The sequence below is a fragment of the Mesocricetus auratus genome, unplaced genomic scaffold, assembly GCF_017639785.1.
Source record: "Mesocricetus auratus isolate SY011 unplaced genomic scaffold, BCM_Maur_2.0 Super-Scaffold_100676, whole genome shotgun sequence".
NCBI classification, from domain to species: domain Eukaryota; kingdom Metazoa; phylum Chordata; class Mammalia; order Rodentia; family Cricetidae; genus Mesocricetus; species Mesocricetus auratus.
In genome coordinates, this window is record NW_024429266.1 from 90664415 (window position 1) to 90680342 (window position 15928).

The window sequence follows — 15928 nt, forward strand, 5'->3', positions numbered from 1 at the left end:
ATGACCAAAGCAACTGGGGAGGAAAGGGTTATTTAGTTTACAGGAAATCGAGACAGGAGCTCAAACTGGGCAGGAACCTGAATGGGGGAGCTGATTCAGGGGCCGTGGAGGGGAGCTGCTTACTGGTTTGCTTCCTACGGCTTGCCCAGCCTGCTTTCTTACAGAACCCAGGACCATAAGCCCAGGGATGGCACCACCCACAATAGGCTGGGCCCGCCCCCATCAATCACTGTAAAGAGAACCTTTTTCCTTGTGGGAAAGCCTTCCTTCCCGCCAGCCTGGTTCTAGAGCCACATCAGTCCCAAATAAACACACAGGAGGCTATATTCATTATGAAGCTGTTGGCCTTGCTTGTTTCTTACTGGCTTGCTCTGACTTAAGTAATTACCCCATAATTGTTAATCCAAGTATGTTCTCTTACCAGAGAATAGTTCCGGGCTTCCTACCCCATGGCGGTTACATGTCGAACTCTTTGTGTTTCTCCTTCCCAGAATCCTCCTGGACTCCTAGTCCCTCCTATCTAGATTCCTATTGGCTCAACAGTACTTTATTGACAAATGTACAGGACTTCCCCCATCAAATCACTAATTAAGAAAATGCCCTACAGGCTAGCCTACAGCCGGATCTTGTGGAGACAATCTTCAACGGAGGCTCCCTCCTTGCTGATGACTCCAGCTGGTGTCAAATTGACGTAAACCATCCAGCACACCCAAGGGGGGTGTGACAGCCCCACCCGAACATGAGCACGTGTACAAATCTGGGTTTATGAGAAAGTGGCAGGAAAGGGAGATGGCAAACGTCTTCAGTCCAGCACACAGGAAAATAAACGGAGACCCAGGAGGAATACGAAAATGACAAGAGAGGCACCACTATCTGTTATAGACTCTCAGCAGGCAAGTTCCTAAGAGTCCATCAACTGTGTGGCATACATAAAAATTGTCATGAACGGACTTGACGGAACGCTGTAAGTCACATAGAAAACATGAGTATTCAGTGACAGAAGCCAAGGACAAAAGAGGATGTAGCACATGATTCCATTTATAGCATGTGTAAAAGTTTAAATCAATTTGTGCTCTTACAGTCAAGATGGTGTGGACCCCGGGGTACATCGAGTCACGGGGAGGAACAGGGATGTCACCTCTGCCTGTCGGCCTGCTACTTGGTTTAGTGTGAGAACTCAACATAGTGCAGACACACTATGTGCTTTCCAGGGTGTAAACAATTCTTCAATAAGGCTTGGGGGTAATAAAACTATTAAATAAAATGAAACTATGAGACAATAAAACTCTGAGAAATTTTGAAATGGGGTTGGATGTATATGCTAACTTATTCTTGTCTAGCCATCTTTGAGTCACAAAGCATGCTCAAGTGACTTAGAAATATTTGAGCTCAACCTCAAAGTCCCACGGGTATGGAAATGGAGCCCCCTCCCCCAAATTAAACAGCACATTGTCTCATGGTTGTCAAGAAACAGAACTGAGAACAGCCAAGGTGTGTGTGAGCTTCAAGTCTCCTGCCAGTAACTGGCTGTTTTGCTAGGCAGATTCACAAGGGTTTCGGTTTGTCTGAGCGTCTCTCAATGCCACTGCTCTTTAATACAGATCCTCATGTTGTGGTGACCCCCAACCATAACATTATTTCGTCGTTACTTCATAACTGTAATTGTGTTACTCTTTCGAATCGTAATGTAAATATCTGATATGCAGGCTGTATGATATGCTACCCTGTGACGGTGTCTTTTTGTTGTTGCTGTTGTTTGTTTTGGTTTTTTGAGACAGGGTTTCTCTGTATTGTTTTGGAGGCTGTTCTGGAACTGGCTCTGTAGACCAGGCTGGCCTTGAACTCACAGAGATCCACCTGCCTCTGCCTCCCGAGTGTTGGGATTAAAGACCGGGCAAGGGACCCAAAGGTTGAAAAATGTCTGCTCAGGAGCAAAGCCGCAGGAGATGGATGCCTGGAGCCTGAGTGCTCTGGACCCGACACGTGGTGGGGCCTTCATGATGCTCTTTTCCTTTGTTGCAGGTAAATGGCACGGGTGGAAATGTTTAGGGGGACACTGGTGGGTCATCTGCATGTATTGTCCACCCCTAATCAGGGTGACCAGGCGACAGACACAGCCTTGGGGTCTCTACCGCGGGAACAAAGTCCCTTGGAGTAGGATGAGAAGCATGTAAGGCAGGCTTAATTCCTTGCTGACCATTCTTAGAGTAAGTGAGGAGCAGAGATTAAAAAAAAAACGAGGACTAGGGACCGATTGTGTGTGTGTGTGTGTGTGTGTGTGTGTGTGTGTGTGTGTGTGTGTGTGTGTTTTGGAGTGCTGCCTGTGTGCTCTGGGCTTACGTTCTTGTTGGCCCTTTATGTCATCTGCCAGCCTGAGCAGGGGGAGTGTGTGCACAGCTTCCTGCTTAAGTCCTGAGCTGTCCAGTTGGGGGTCCAGATCTGGACACCAGCAGAGTCGAGTTGCCCACAGGGATTCCTACGGTTTCTCCGAAAGCGTCCCTATCAACCTTATATTTCACATCAAGGCAGCGACACCTAACGGCCAAGGGAGAAACTCCAGCCTGCGCGCCCTCCACAGGGGGGCTTCGGGAGTACCTGGAGGAGGCTTTTCCTTTCCTTCCAAACTCAGGATGCTTGCACGCGGCTTGCAGAGCCGGGGCCCTGGGTGCCGCCAAATCCGCTCAGCCTTTAGCCACACCCTGCCCTGGGGTGCGCTCTGTTGTTTCATGCCGCTTTACCCAGTGAGACCAAGGTTTCCAGGTGGGCCTTCGATCTGCCCTGCTTGGTTTTTAGATGGGGAAACAGACGCCATGGGCCGAGGGACTAGCCCAGCCAATTTAAGTAGGATTTGGATCAGAGCCCAGAACTCCCGAACGTGCCAGCTCAGGACTCTCCGTGGCACCAAGCTGTTTTTACGAGTCTCGGACAGTGGGGGGGCCGGGCACACGGTAGGTCCTCCACGGATGCTGTCTGGATGATAGCTTCTGGGCGACAGAAGTGACTTTCTAGTCGTGATCTGGTCAGTCACCCACTTCTGTATCTGTCACGATTCCTGATCATTACAGCGGCACTCCCCTGGACAGGAGGCCACCGTCTTTTCCTATTACGGAGCCCTCCGTGCAGACTCAAGAAAGGTGAAACGAGAAAGGGTAGAGGATTCAAAGGGACCCCTCCCTCCCAGAATCCGGTTATCTCAACCACTGAGCCGCCGCGATGGGCATGCTCTGCTTCAGTGTTTCTCCAGTGTGTTTCTTCAGTGTGCCTCCAAGACTCCAGGGACTGTGGCTAAAGCGCCTATTTTGATCCAGCAGGTAGAGGGCGGAATGATGTGGGGTGGGGGTTGCGACGGGGATGGGGGCGTGGGGGTGGGGTATAGACAGAGGGCTAACTTTTCTAACAAGCGCCTGCACGTTGCTTGCCAAACTTGCAAACCGCGCTGTGAGGAGCAAGGATGCAGACCAGGATATCTGCCTTACTGCTCGCTCCCCCGAGATCCAGGTGCTCAACTTGTTCCCTTCCCTCCACCTCGGCCCCTGAGGACCACTCTGACTTTTGGCTTCAGAGGAAATGGGAAGGTGTAACTCAGTACAGAGAACCCTTGGAGAGCCATTTCAGAATCCCCCCCTCCCCCCGCTGCAACACACACACACACACACACCCGCGCGCGCGCGCGCGCGCGCAAGCACGCACACACTGCACGCGTGGGCCCCCCCACAGGGCTCCTGCCTTCATGGAACTTGACTTTCTAAACCTGTTGCATAGACTTGTTATTAATGGGACTCGGTGTCTTCTTGAACAACAGCCCAGTGCAGTTACCAGTTTGCTTGGGTTACCCCAATAAGCCCCCGAGTTGCCTTTTCAAGGATTAAAAAAAGTTAATTTGGAACTGGGAATGACTCAGCCGTCAAGAGTACTTACTGTCTCTGTTGGTTAGTTTTGTCAACCTGCACAAACTAGGCTCATTGGGAAACCTCAACTGAAAAATTGCCTCCATCAGACTAGCACGTGGGCACGTTGGTGTGGCATTTTCTTGACCAATGATTGGTGTTGGGTGACTCAGCCCACGGTGGGAGGCACCGCCATCCCTGGGCCGTTGGTCCTGGGTTGTCTAAGAGCAGTCAAAGCAAGCCATGGGGGACAAGCAGTAAGTGACATTTCTCCAAGGTCTCTGCTTCAGTTCCTGCTTCCAAATTCCTGCCTTGAGCTCCTGCCCTGGCTTCTCTCAGTGATGGAGTGTGACGTGATAAGTGACAAGTAAACCCTTTCTTCAGCAAGTTGCTTTTGCTGGTTGTGGTTATCACAGTAACAAAGGAAGACACTTCTCTTGGAGAGGCCTAAGTTGGGTTCCCAGGACCCACATGGCAGCCTTCAGCAACCGGTAACTGGTTCCAGAGTATCCAAGCCTTCTGGCCTCTTAGGGCTCTTACACATATATGCTAGGCATGTAGTTGGATAGCAAACATAAAAAATAAATAAGTCTTTAAAAACTTGAACCAATTAGTCAGAAGGTATATTCATGGATGATGCATGTCTTCATTTGTGTGTGTTCTTTTTTAAAAAACACCACTGAGCATATACCAAGAGGATGTTTACTGATGCTAAATGTATAACTGGAGCACTTACTGAGTCTCTGCGAAGTGGTCCAAATTAGAGCAGCTTTTCTTTCTTCTGCCCTCACGATGACTCTGTGTGATGGTGTTAGTGGCTGCTCCACAGATAAGAATGTTTCGTGAGCCAGGGAAACATAGGATAATCCAGCCAGGACACGGGCTGTCCTGGAGCTCTCTATGTAGACCAGGCTGGCCTTGAAGTCACAGAGATCCACCTGCCTCTGCCTCCTAGTGCCGGGATTAAAGTCACATGCCACTATGCCCAGCTTTCATATATGTTGACTCAAAGGTTTCTTTTACGATCTGGGCATGGTAACACACAGCTGTTAGCACCACACTGGGGCGTGGTGGGGGGTGGGATGACACTGAGACCGAAGCATCTCAAATCTAAGACCAGCCTAGACTATCTATCAAGAATATGTCTCAAAAAAATAAAAAAGACTTCTTCCCATTACAGTGTTAATATTGGAATTGGGTCTCCAACGGACCAGTCATTGCTGTCAGCACACTTATTAGTGACCTTCACATCAACCTTATGTGGTGGGTCCTAGAAGCAAAGCAGGTGACAATCATCATAAAGACCAGATGGCCATCCAGCTAATAGGTGATGGGGTTCAGTTGCAAATCTGTCCTCCACCAACATCATCTCGTGGTCAAGTGGAACATCTCTTGCCCTTTGCCCTTTATTTTATCATCCTTGTCTTGTTTAGGGAACACTGTAGCAATCCTGAAAGTCTGTTTGCTACTATGCATCCCATTTCTGTAACTGAGGAGTATGACCACCGGCAGCTGCGGAGGACAGGGCAGGTATCTCCTTGTGTTTGATAAAGGCTGCCTCTCTCTAGACTGACTCCCTCATTGGCTAGAAGTTGAAGGAATCTGGAAGAGCTGCTTAGGGAATCCTGAGCTACTGCCTGCTCTAAGACAGGTGAAGCTCAAATGTGTTTAGCCGAGCAGGGCACCCTGCAGGAGACTCTTCACATCGTCGAGTCCACAGCTATAGTCCACGTTGGGTATGCACACAGACCCTTTCCCCACTCATGGGGCGCTCTGTTCTCTGCATTACAATGAACCCCTCAGCTCATATTTACTTGCTGTAACCTCGGATCAAGAGGGTGGTGGTGCTTTGGAATTTATTTCTGAGTACTGGGGTACTGCAGCCTTATACACCTTTCCAGATTCCCCTCTGCTTGTACCATGATAGACATCTTATGGGAGCTTCAGTTTCCTTGCGGCAGAGTAAGAATAGTGAGAATTTACTGAAGAGCTTCGCTGCGTTATGTAGGAATGAGCTTATGACAGCTTGCTCATTGAAGTGGCTATCTACCAAGATGCAATGTATGTATACACAACACATGGGTTTCTTATGAATGAATGAATGCATGGCATAAAGATAAAATGTATGAATACACAACACATGGATTTCTTATGAATGAATGGCATAAAGATCCGACATATGAATACACACCACATGCATTTCTTGTGCGTGAATGAATGGCACAAAGGAAGACTGAGAAGGCTGACTTGAGTCCTCTAAACCACTAAACAACTTCTTTGAAATTGCCCTTTTAGAAATTTGCTCTTTGGGGTGGGAACTGGGTAAAAGAAAAACTGGAGAGTTGCATGAGAGGACCCCAGTGTGGCTGGGGATCAGGTTTGTCGAAGCAGCAGCTGGATGGACGGACAGACTTTTCAGCTCTCCAAACCTGGCCCAGCCCTGAGTTTAAGCCCAAAGCTTTGCACTGGAGACTTCCAGAATGATTGGATCCCCCCCCCTTTTTTTGTCTTTCTGAAGAAGGGAGGTGGAGTGCATGACACTTTTTATTGTTATTGCTGTTTTGTTTTTTGAGACAGGGTTTCTCTGTGGCTTTGGAGGCTGTCCTGGAAGCTCTTGTAGACCAGGCTGGTCTTGAACTCACAGAGATCTACCTGCCTCTGCCTTCCAAGTGCTACCCAGCAACCCAGCTGTTTTCTATGAAGATAGCAAATGACAATATTTCACTACTACTTTTGGAATGAAAACTCAATTATCAAAGGAATCCAGAGACTAAATACGATGGAGTGCTGAGAGACTCTCTCTCAGGTAAGACCAAAGACCTTGAAAAACAGAAACAAGGCTTGAGCAGGAGACTGCTGTCTTGTCTCTGTGGCTCATAGGGACTAACTTGAAAATACCATAGTTAATCCCCCCCACATGCTTGTGGTAACAAACAATTGGAATATTTATCTTAAAAGCGAGGTCATGATATTACAGATATTAGGACCTCCTACTACTTAAAAAAAACTGGAATTTCTTAGACACATTTAAACAGAATCCATTATAAACACCGAGTAACAATAATAACAATAATTTGACTTGTAAAATAAAATACAATTAACACAGCCCAGGTGCTCAGTAATGAGCTTGAAGTAATGACTCATCCGTTTGAAAACTTCCCTGACTGGGGGATTCTAATGTGATTACAAGTGGGTCATAAAAGTGGATGTGAGAAACTAGTTTCCCAAGTCAGGATTACGATTTACTGGAATCCATGACACTTCAGAGTAAGGCAATAATCAGTAGGGGAGAAATGACTACTGTTGACTCATTAATCCAAGAACTCTGCACTAATTACAGTGCCTCAGTTTCCCTATTTTGTGAAATGAAGTTGTCACCTGCCTTGCCGCTCTGTTGTCTTTGGAAAGTCCGGGGAGATAATAGTCTGCGTGCTTTGAAAATAAGGAATACATTATAAATGCTAAATAATAATAATAACAATAATAACAGGGAGTCTTTAATGACAGGGGTCCTGTAATAATACTCATCAAGTATAATAGCATCACTAACCAGTAGGAACAAGACAGAGTGCGTCGGTCGTCTTAATCATTAGTTTGTCTCCTGGGAAATTGGTGGGGGATTGACGCCTCACACGGAGCCCCCACGGGCTTGTCAATCCGGTCACTCCTGGCTCTCGGAATAACACTTGTTTCTCTTTAAAGAAGGCGAGCAGTGTAACTGGGGTGGGTGGGGCAGAGGAATCCCAGTTCACCTCCTAAACCCAGAGAGCAGGATTATAAAATTCCAGTTCATAGCTGGTAGGAGAAACAAAGAAAAGTACGCTTGGGACCCAGGAGAGCAAAGGGCTCGAGGGGCAAGGGCCAATGTGACCACCTGATCCTGCCACGAGGTGGCGACAATCCAGCTGGAAAGACCCGCTGGGGATGGCACAGATGGTCCACGACCGAGAAAGGAACTTCCAGACACAAAGACAGGGTCTTCGGAACGGGGAAGAGGCGTGTTTGTCTTCTTCGCCAGCAGTTCCTCGGGAGTGGACGTGATGAAAGCGGTCTGGAGAAGGAACGAGAAGCTCCCTGCTCATTCCCCGGGCTTCCACTTCCCCGGGCAGCAATCCTTGGTGCGGGGAGGGTTTTGTGCAAAAACCAAAAACCAAACAAAACGAAAAAGTCCAGGTTTGACCCCCTCCCTGCCGCCCAGAGGCCAGCCAGATGCTTCCCTGCATTCCCAGGATTCTGGCCCGTGAGAGGACGACTTTGAGCCCAGCTACACACCTCGGCCCAGGATCCGGCTGCAACGGCGGCGGCGGGTCGGACCCGGACAGGCTCCCGGGCGAGCTCACCCCGAGGCCGGACCTTGGAGGGGGCTGAACCCCGGCTCTGGGGCGCGCAGCAGCCTTAGGGTGCGCCCGCAGCTCGGCTGCACCCGGCGCCTGGGAAAACGTCCGGAGCTGGGCGAGGCTAGGGGGTGGGTGCTCTCCTTGTTTTGTTTAGTTGTGAATGCGAGGAACGGCCACACCCTCGTTTGTTTCAGGAGGGAGGGAGCTGGCTTTGAAACTCCGGTATTAGGAAACCGGCTATAGGGCTGTTTGGAAACTCCAGTCCAAGGACTATCCTGGTCTGCAGAGCCTGGGCCCTGGCCTGCCGGGGCCGCGGTGCTCCAACCACTGGCCTGCCTGGCCGCCACGAGCCATTCCGTGTCCCTCCAGCTTGGACCTCGGTTAGCGCTGGAGAGCTGGGGAGGGAAATCCAGAACACACACACACACACACACACACACACACACACACACACACACACACACACACACACACACCTCCACTGCCCATCGCTCTAGGGTGTTGGGTGGGAGTAAAGAGTGGCGTACACTCTTTACTGGCATGTGTGACAAACACTTGCCAGATACGACCGCCTTATTTAAACCCCACAGCAGCAATGCCTGCATTTTATAGAGCAGGGGAACAAGCCTCAGATACCAAGTGCCCAAGGCCCCTCGGCTAGTAGTGGGGCAGGGCTTTTTCCTCTGGACCGGCATTTCTCCAAAGCCTTAGGCTACAGCTATCTCTGACAGCCCCGCCGCGGTAAGGCCGCTGGGAGAAGTATAAATAGAGCCAGGAACGAGCTTAGAAACTGGCGGGACAGTCAAGGTTATTTTGGACGCTTCTTGCCTTTGAATGCAGACTGGAGAACAGCTAGTGTAGTTTTGCTTGCCCTTTCCGCTCCTCCGTCGACAAATGCTTATTGCCTGCATTTCATACCACGGGGATCTTCCTAAGCGCGGAGGCATCCCGGGGAACAAGACAGACCATATTACAGTGTGTGAGCGCGCGAGTGCTGGTGGAGCCAATTATTAAGCTGTTGTTTCACCGCTCACCACCTTCCGTCCGTCCGTCCTTCTGCTGCAGCTGGGCCTCCGCTACAGAGCCCTGAAAAGCTCTGCCAACCAGGGCACTAGAGGGAGACTCCAGGCAGCTGAGGGAGAGCAGCGCTCTCTTCCCGTCTGGCAATCCCTGTAGGTTTCCCGCAGCGCGGTGGTTGCTTCCGTCCAGATTTCTCCAGCGCTCCCAGCCTTTGTCGCTGTGTGACAGAACGGAAGCAGGGCAGCGGTCCACTTCTCTGCAGCCTGAGCCCAGACACCAGGGTTCTTCCCTGTGGGCGCTGATCCTGGTGTGGCAACTGTTCTCTCTCTCTCTGGTGTCCACGCCTCCCCACACCCTACCAATAACCAGCGTTGTACTGATTAAGTCCTTAAAACAAAACGGACGAAACAGAAAGAAACTTAGTTTGCAATGTGTGCTGGAGAAATCATTTTCCACACGCGTCCTGCGGTACCTCTCAAACCTTACTTACAGGCTTGCATTAGCAGACCTGGGACACGAATGCCCGCCCACCCCCCCACCCCAGCCCACCGATGCCTACTGAAAAACTTGTTTGCTTTCCAGGGTTTTGTGTTGTGCTTTCTAGTTTTTCACCACCAGACATTGACTAAACAACACTGAAGCTTCCAAGAATTTTTTTTTCCTGCAAAATTTCTTCTGACAGAAATATTGGGACTAGAGGAGACCATATGAACAACACACTCTGAAAGACTCTTCAAAATCTAGAACGGTAACACAATTCCTGGACATTCCTGCTGGAAGGACTGAAAACTGGAGGGACGAAAGTGGGCCAAGCGTTTTAAAGATGACTCATAGAGGTGACCTCACAGCCGGAAACTGTGACTCAGCATGGCAAAAGCAGTCAGTCATACCAGTGACTCGTTGTGGTATCACGCTGTGTGTCGAAAAATGTCGTTCCTTAGCACTTGGGGTGGGGTGAATGTTGTACAAACCAGGAAAGCCCAGGAACCCAAGGAGTAAGCCATATGTCTCACCAGTGTTGGGGGCAGGTTGAAGTTTTCTCATAATTCTATTTCCAAGCTGTACAAAGGGGGAAAAATTATCCATGTGTTAGCTACTTTTCTATTGCTGTGATAAAAACGTCATTGTATGTGTGAGAGTCAAAGTTATGTGTTATGTTTTAATTACTGTGCTTAAGACAACCATAAAACAAAAATGCCTCTAGCCTGCAAGCCCTTTGCCCAAGGACAAAATTTCCTGAGATATTGGAGGCTGTTGTTCATAAGGTAACAAGCCTCATGATTTTACTTCCCTAAACAAGTTTGGTTGATGCAACTGCACGGGATGAGCCTGTACAGGATGAACCACATGTCTTAAATCTCCCTGAAAAGTGCCACCAGCTAGGGATCAAGTATTCAAATACTTAAAACTATGTAGACATCTCAGTCAAACCACTACAGTCCATAGGAATTTCATTCACACCTCAGGTTCCCAAGCCTAGCAAGCGAGTATAGTCTTTTGTTTTGTTTTGTTTTCCAAGTTATGGTTTCTCTGTGTAGCCTTGGCTGTGCTAGAAGTAACTCTCTAGACCAAGTTGGCCTCAAATTCACGGAGATCCTCCTGCCTTTAACTCTTGTGTGCTGGGACTAAAGTCTTCCGCCACCACCACCTGGCTTGAGGGTGTAATCTTTAAACTTGTAAATCACCAGGATTTTCATTTCTGCCATTTCAATGACCCATTCTTGAATGACCCAGGCTTTGCATAAAAAATTGGTTCATCTCCTTTCTCTGCTCCTTTTCTAGATGACCTTTGGGGACTAGGGGACCCTCTGTTCATGCCCTTTGCCCCTGGGTCTGCTCATTCATACTTTTTGGTGCTTCCTGTCTTAGAGACCTAGAATCTGAGGTCCCAAGCATGCGCTTCTGACTCAAATGCACATGTGTATGTGAGTCCTTTATTCTGAACTGGGATGTTGGCTATTCTATCCAACCAAGGCCAATTTATATCATGTTAGAGGCTTGGCAACTTCCACGTAGTCTCTGCCACATGCAGACTGCAGAGAACCAGGGGGCTGCCCCCTGCTTCTTTTGCCTCCTGCCTGTTATGGGATTTCCTGCCTGGTTCTACAATCGCCTTGCCCCAAATGAACACACAGAGACTTACATTAATTATAATACTGTTGGCCGGTGGCTAGGGCTTCTTATTGGCTAGCTCTGTCTTAATTGTTAACCCATTACTATTAATCTATGTATTTCTGAATGGTCTCAGCTTACCAGAGAACTCCTGGTGCGTCCTCTCTTCCCTGGGCTCACATGGCGACTCCTGTCTGCCTACACTTCCCAGAATTCTCCTCCTCTGGTAGCCTCGCCTATCCTTCCTGCCTGGCTACTAGCTACACAGTGTTTTATTCATCAGCCAATAAGAGAAATGAATACACAGAAGGACCACCCCATCACCTGACACCACCCCACCCTGATCCTCACTGTTGAATATAATGACAGGGAAGACCAGGTTCTCGTTGGAATCTCCTGACCATGCCCAGGAGCAGTTACAAAATCCTGTGAGCCTTTGTTCCCCACTGCCTAACTGCATGTCTTCATCGTCTCTCCCTTGAGATTTGGTGTGAGAAAAAGGTGGAACGTGACACTGGCATTTGGCCAACTCTGCCTTGGGTACGGTTTGTCACATTCAGGGGAGGTTTAAATAAGATGTTCTCCATAGTGCCTGACATTTGAATACTAGTCCCCTGTTAGGGGTGCTGCTTGAGGGTGCATTGGAGGCATGGCCTTTGCGGAGGATGTATGGCATGGGTGGAGGGAGGCTTTGAGGGATAAGAGTCACTCTTTCTGTTTCACGTTTTCAGTTCAAGATGTGAGCCCTCGGCTTCCTGATTCTGCTACGAAGGTTACGTTTCACCATCATGGATGCTAGCCCTCTGGAGTTGTAACCCTTCCTTCTATAAGGGCCTTGGTTGGGATGTTTTATCACAGTGATAGAAAAAAAATGAATACACTTCCCTATGCAGCTAACTTAAGAAAGAGCAATTCTTGTCATTGCAGCCTTCTTCCTGGGTGCAGAAAGCTCAGCAATTGTCAGAGTATCCTCACACTGTGAGAACTCTCAGATTATTGTATGGAGAGAGAGAGAGCTCAACTGAAATAAAACTAAAGATGCTTTATCTTAAATCAGATTATTCATTCACACGTGCATTCATTCAGTCATTGAACAAGAATCTTATACATGGCAGGCGAGTATTCTGCTAACGGGTGTCATCTCCCAACCACATTTTTTTAAATATTTAGTTTCATTTTAAATTATGTCTATGTGCCATCTGTGTCTGTGTGTGGATATGTGTATGAGGGAAGGTGCTGGTAGAGGTCAGAGGCTTCGGTACCCCAAAGGTACCCCAAAGCTGCCTATGAGCCACCTAGGGTTGGTGTCATGGAATATCAGCTAAAGCCGTGCTAAATTCTTTCATGCTGTGGAACATTTGCTTAGTGATGCAAAGATGCATTTTCTTTTGTTACATTTGTTTAACTCCGTGAAGCTGTGTTACTTTGCCTGCCTAAAACACCTGATTGGTCTAGTCAAGAGCTGAATGGCCAATAGCTGGGCAGGAGAGAGAAATAGGTGGGGCTGCCAGGTAGAGAGAATAAAAGGAAGAAGAGAGAAGAGGAGAAAGAGAGGAGGACACCAGGGGCCAGTCACCCAGCCACACAGCCAGTCACAGAGTAAGAAATAAAGAAAGGTATATAGAATAGGGAAAGATAAAAAGTCCAGAGGCAAAAGGTAGATGGAATAATTTAAGAAAAGCTGGCTAAAAATAAGACAAGCTAAGGCCAACCTAAGACTTAATCATAAGAAAGAGTACGTTTCCGTGAAATTTATTTGGGTGCTGAGTGGCAGGCCTCCAAAAAGCAAGAGTTAAAAAACCCAACAAACAAACAAACTACAACAGCTTGGTGCTGGGAATGGAACTCAGGACCATTGCAAGAGCAGCACGCTAGTGCCAGTCTCTCCAGATTCTAATATTTTTTTTAACTAAAAACGGACAATTAGCTCCTCTGCTTAGTAAAATTATGTGTATTTATTGTAAAACAAATGAACAAAGTGGCCCAAATGTCCAGTGAAGGGAGAAAACGTCTTGGCTCTCTTGGTTTGGCCAGCATCCAGCTTACAAAGACTTTTCCTTTGGAATGTGCCAGCATCCTCTCGGAAGCAATCTGGGCATTGTGTCTGTCAGCTGCCGGAGATCAGGTGGTCGAATTCGGGGAACAATGAGGGTGTTTTTCCTTTGAGTTTTGGAAATATGAGTTAGAGGAAAAAAAGACCACTGGCTACTGACAAGGCTGGAAGGTATAGGACAGGGGACCCTGTAGAGTGAAGCCTTTTCCTTGCCAGCCGCTTTGGTTTTTCCCCACCAGTCACCTGGGCTCTGCCGCATTGTAGTCCCCAAATAAACACACAGGATGCTGTATTAATTATGAAGTTGTTGGCTGTTTGCTTGTTTCTTACTGGCTATCTTTGACTTAAGTATTTAACCCATCTAAGTATTTCTCTTACCGGACGGACATCTTACTTCTCTGGCAGGCTACATGATGACTCCCTATGTTTCTCCTACCTAGAATCCTCCTGGACTCCTAGTCCCACCTATCTTGCTTCCCTATTGGCCAACAGTGCTTTATTGACATATACACAGGACTTCCCCATCAGGACCCAAAGGTACTAAGACCCAGAGGGCATCTATATTTATGGAGCCAGTCTGGGTGGGACTACCAAAAGTGCCCCCACCATGTCTTCCTCTGCATGCAAGGAGAGCCTTTGGTTTGACTTGGTGTGTCCTACAGTGTTTGATGATGTTTATAGAGTGGGTGGGGTATGAGCGTCACAGCGTCCCCTTTCCTGCAGTAGGGTGACATGACAGGCCGCAGTATAATGCAAACACTTTGATGGACACTGTGTTTTCCCTCTCACTGTATCTTCCAAGCAGCCCCATGGAGTGGCAACGCCCATTTGTCAAATGGGGACTGCCTCAGCATTCACAGAAGTGAACATTTCGGATCCACGCTCTGGTTTCCCAACTCTCAGCCCAAGGCTCTTTATTCCAGACTAGGGTGACCCTGCATGGCAAATGAGGAACTAACTATGCTTCGGTCTTTCTCCAACACAGAGTTTGCCCCGCCACCTGGAATCTAGACGAATTCATGTAGAAATCACAGTATGTGGATATATCAGGTAAAGGCACCTGTTTGTTGAAATTACTCCTGAGTAAAAGCCATGATGTTTTTGAGGAATCATGATGAGTCTGCCCTGGCCAGAGTCAGAGAGGAAGCGGGACATAAAGAACTTTCTAGTTGGATTTCTACTTGCGCTCAGTATTGTTCCAGGGGAATTGGGACATATTTGAGAAAAAAAAATCTTCCTGGGGGTAGTTCTCTGAAACAAAAATGGTGAAGCTGGTGATTTGATTGGCCGACTCTGAAATCACCTAGGAGACAGGCCTCCAGGCACAGCTGCGGAGGCTTATTTAGGTTAGGTTAGCCTTTGGGCATGCCTGTGAAGGCTTCTGTTGATTAGGTTAACTGAGGTGAAGACTCAGCTAAGGCAGCACCATACCCCTGGGTCCCTCACTTTGTAAGCGCGCTCAGGATAAGTCCCCATCCCACTGCCAGCTCCCTGGCAACAGATCAAGCCACATAACTGTCACCCACATTCAGAGGGTCTGGTTCAGTCCCTTGCAGGTTCCCCAGCTCTCAGGCCAGAGCCCCTGAGCTCCTGCTAGCTCCCGTCAGCTGTCTCTGTGGTTTTTCCCCATCACGATCTTGAAACCCCTTGTTCATATGACCCCTCCTCCCTCTCTTCAGCTGAACTGCGGGAGCTCAGCCCAGTGATTGACTGTGGGTCACTGCATCTGTTTCCATCAGTTACTGGATGTAGGTTCTGGGGCCCATTCCCTGTGGTGGGATTCCTTGCTCAGCTTTGATACAGGGGGGAGGGTTTGGTTCTGTCTCCGCTTGGTATGCCAGACTTTGTTGACTCCCCAAAGGAAGCCTTACCCCTTCTAAGGAGTGGCAAGGAAGGAAGAGGGAGAAGGGGAGGGGGGAACTGGGGTTGTTTATAAAACGAAAAAAAATTTTTAATAAAAAAAAAGGAGGACCGTAGGCTAGCCGAGCAGGGCATAATATCACACTCTTTTGTGACAGTACCTGTGTGGAGACCAACAGCCTCAAGATCACATTGCCAGGGTCTCCTTGCTATGTTGGGCTGTCTGCTAGAGCTGAGTCAGAATGAATCTTTCTTTCCTTAACTTTCTGTTGTTGTTGTTAAGGGTACACTGTCATTAGCAACGAGGGAAGTAACTAAGGAACAAATATACAGGAAACAAATAATGCAAAACAGCCTGAATCCAAACGCTCTGAGCTCACTGGCAGGGAGCATAGTGAAAATGATACTGGAGTGAATGACCACAGTGCCAGGATCGGAGGGACTGTAAAAATGATGCAGTTTCTATGGAAACCATATGAGGATCCTTAAACACTTCAAAACAGAATTACCACATAACCCGGCAATTCCACTTTGGGGTATATCCAAAAGATCTGAAATTAAAACAAGGTTCTGAAGAGATAGCTGCCTGCCCATGTTCATATGAATATTATAACAACAAAAGGCGGAAGAAAACAAGTATTCATCTATGATTATGAATG

At 48.1% G+C, this 15928-nt stretch overlaps 1 long non-coding RNA gene across 1 annotated transcript; it reads right to left on the minus strand.

The window, feature by feature from the left end:
• Positions 1 to 7371: 7371 nt before the first annotated feature.
• LOC121137035 lies at positions 7372 to 9562 on the minus strand. The gene is made up of 2 exons (XR_005874243.1): positions 8160 to 9562; positions 7372 to 7938 (listed from the first exon to the last, which is right to left on the minus strand). It is a non-coding gene; the product is annotated as an uncharacterized LOC121137035 (long non-coding RNA).
• Positions 9563 to 15928: the final 6366 nt, after the last annotated feature.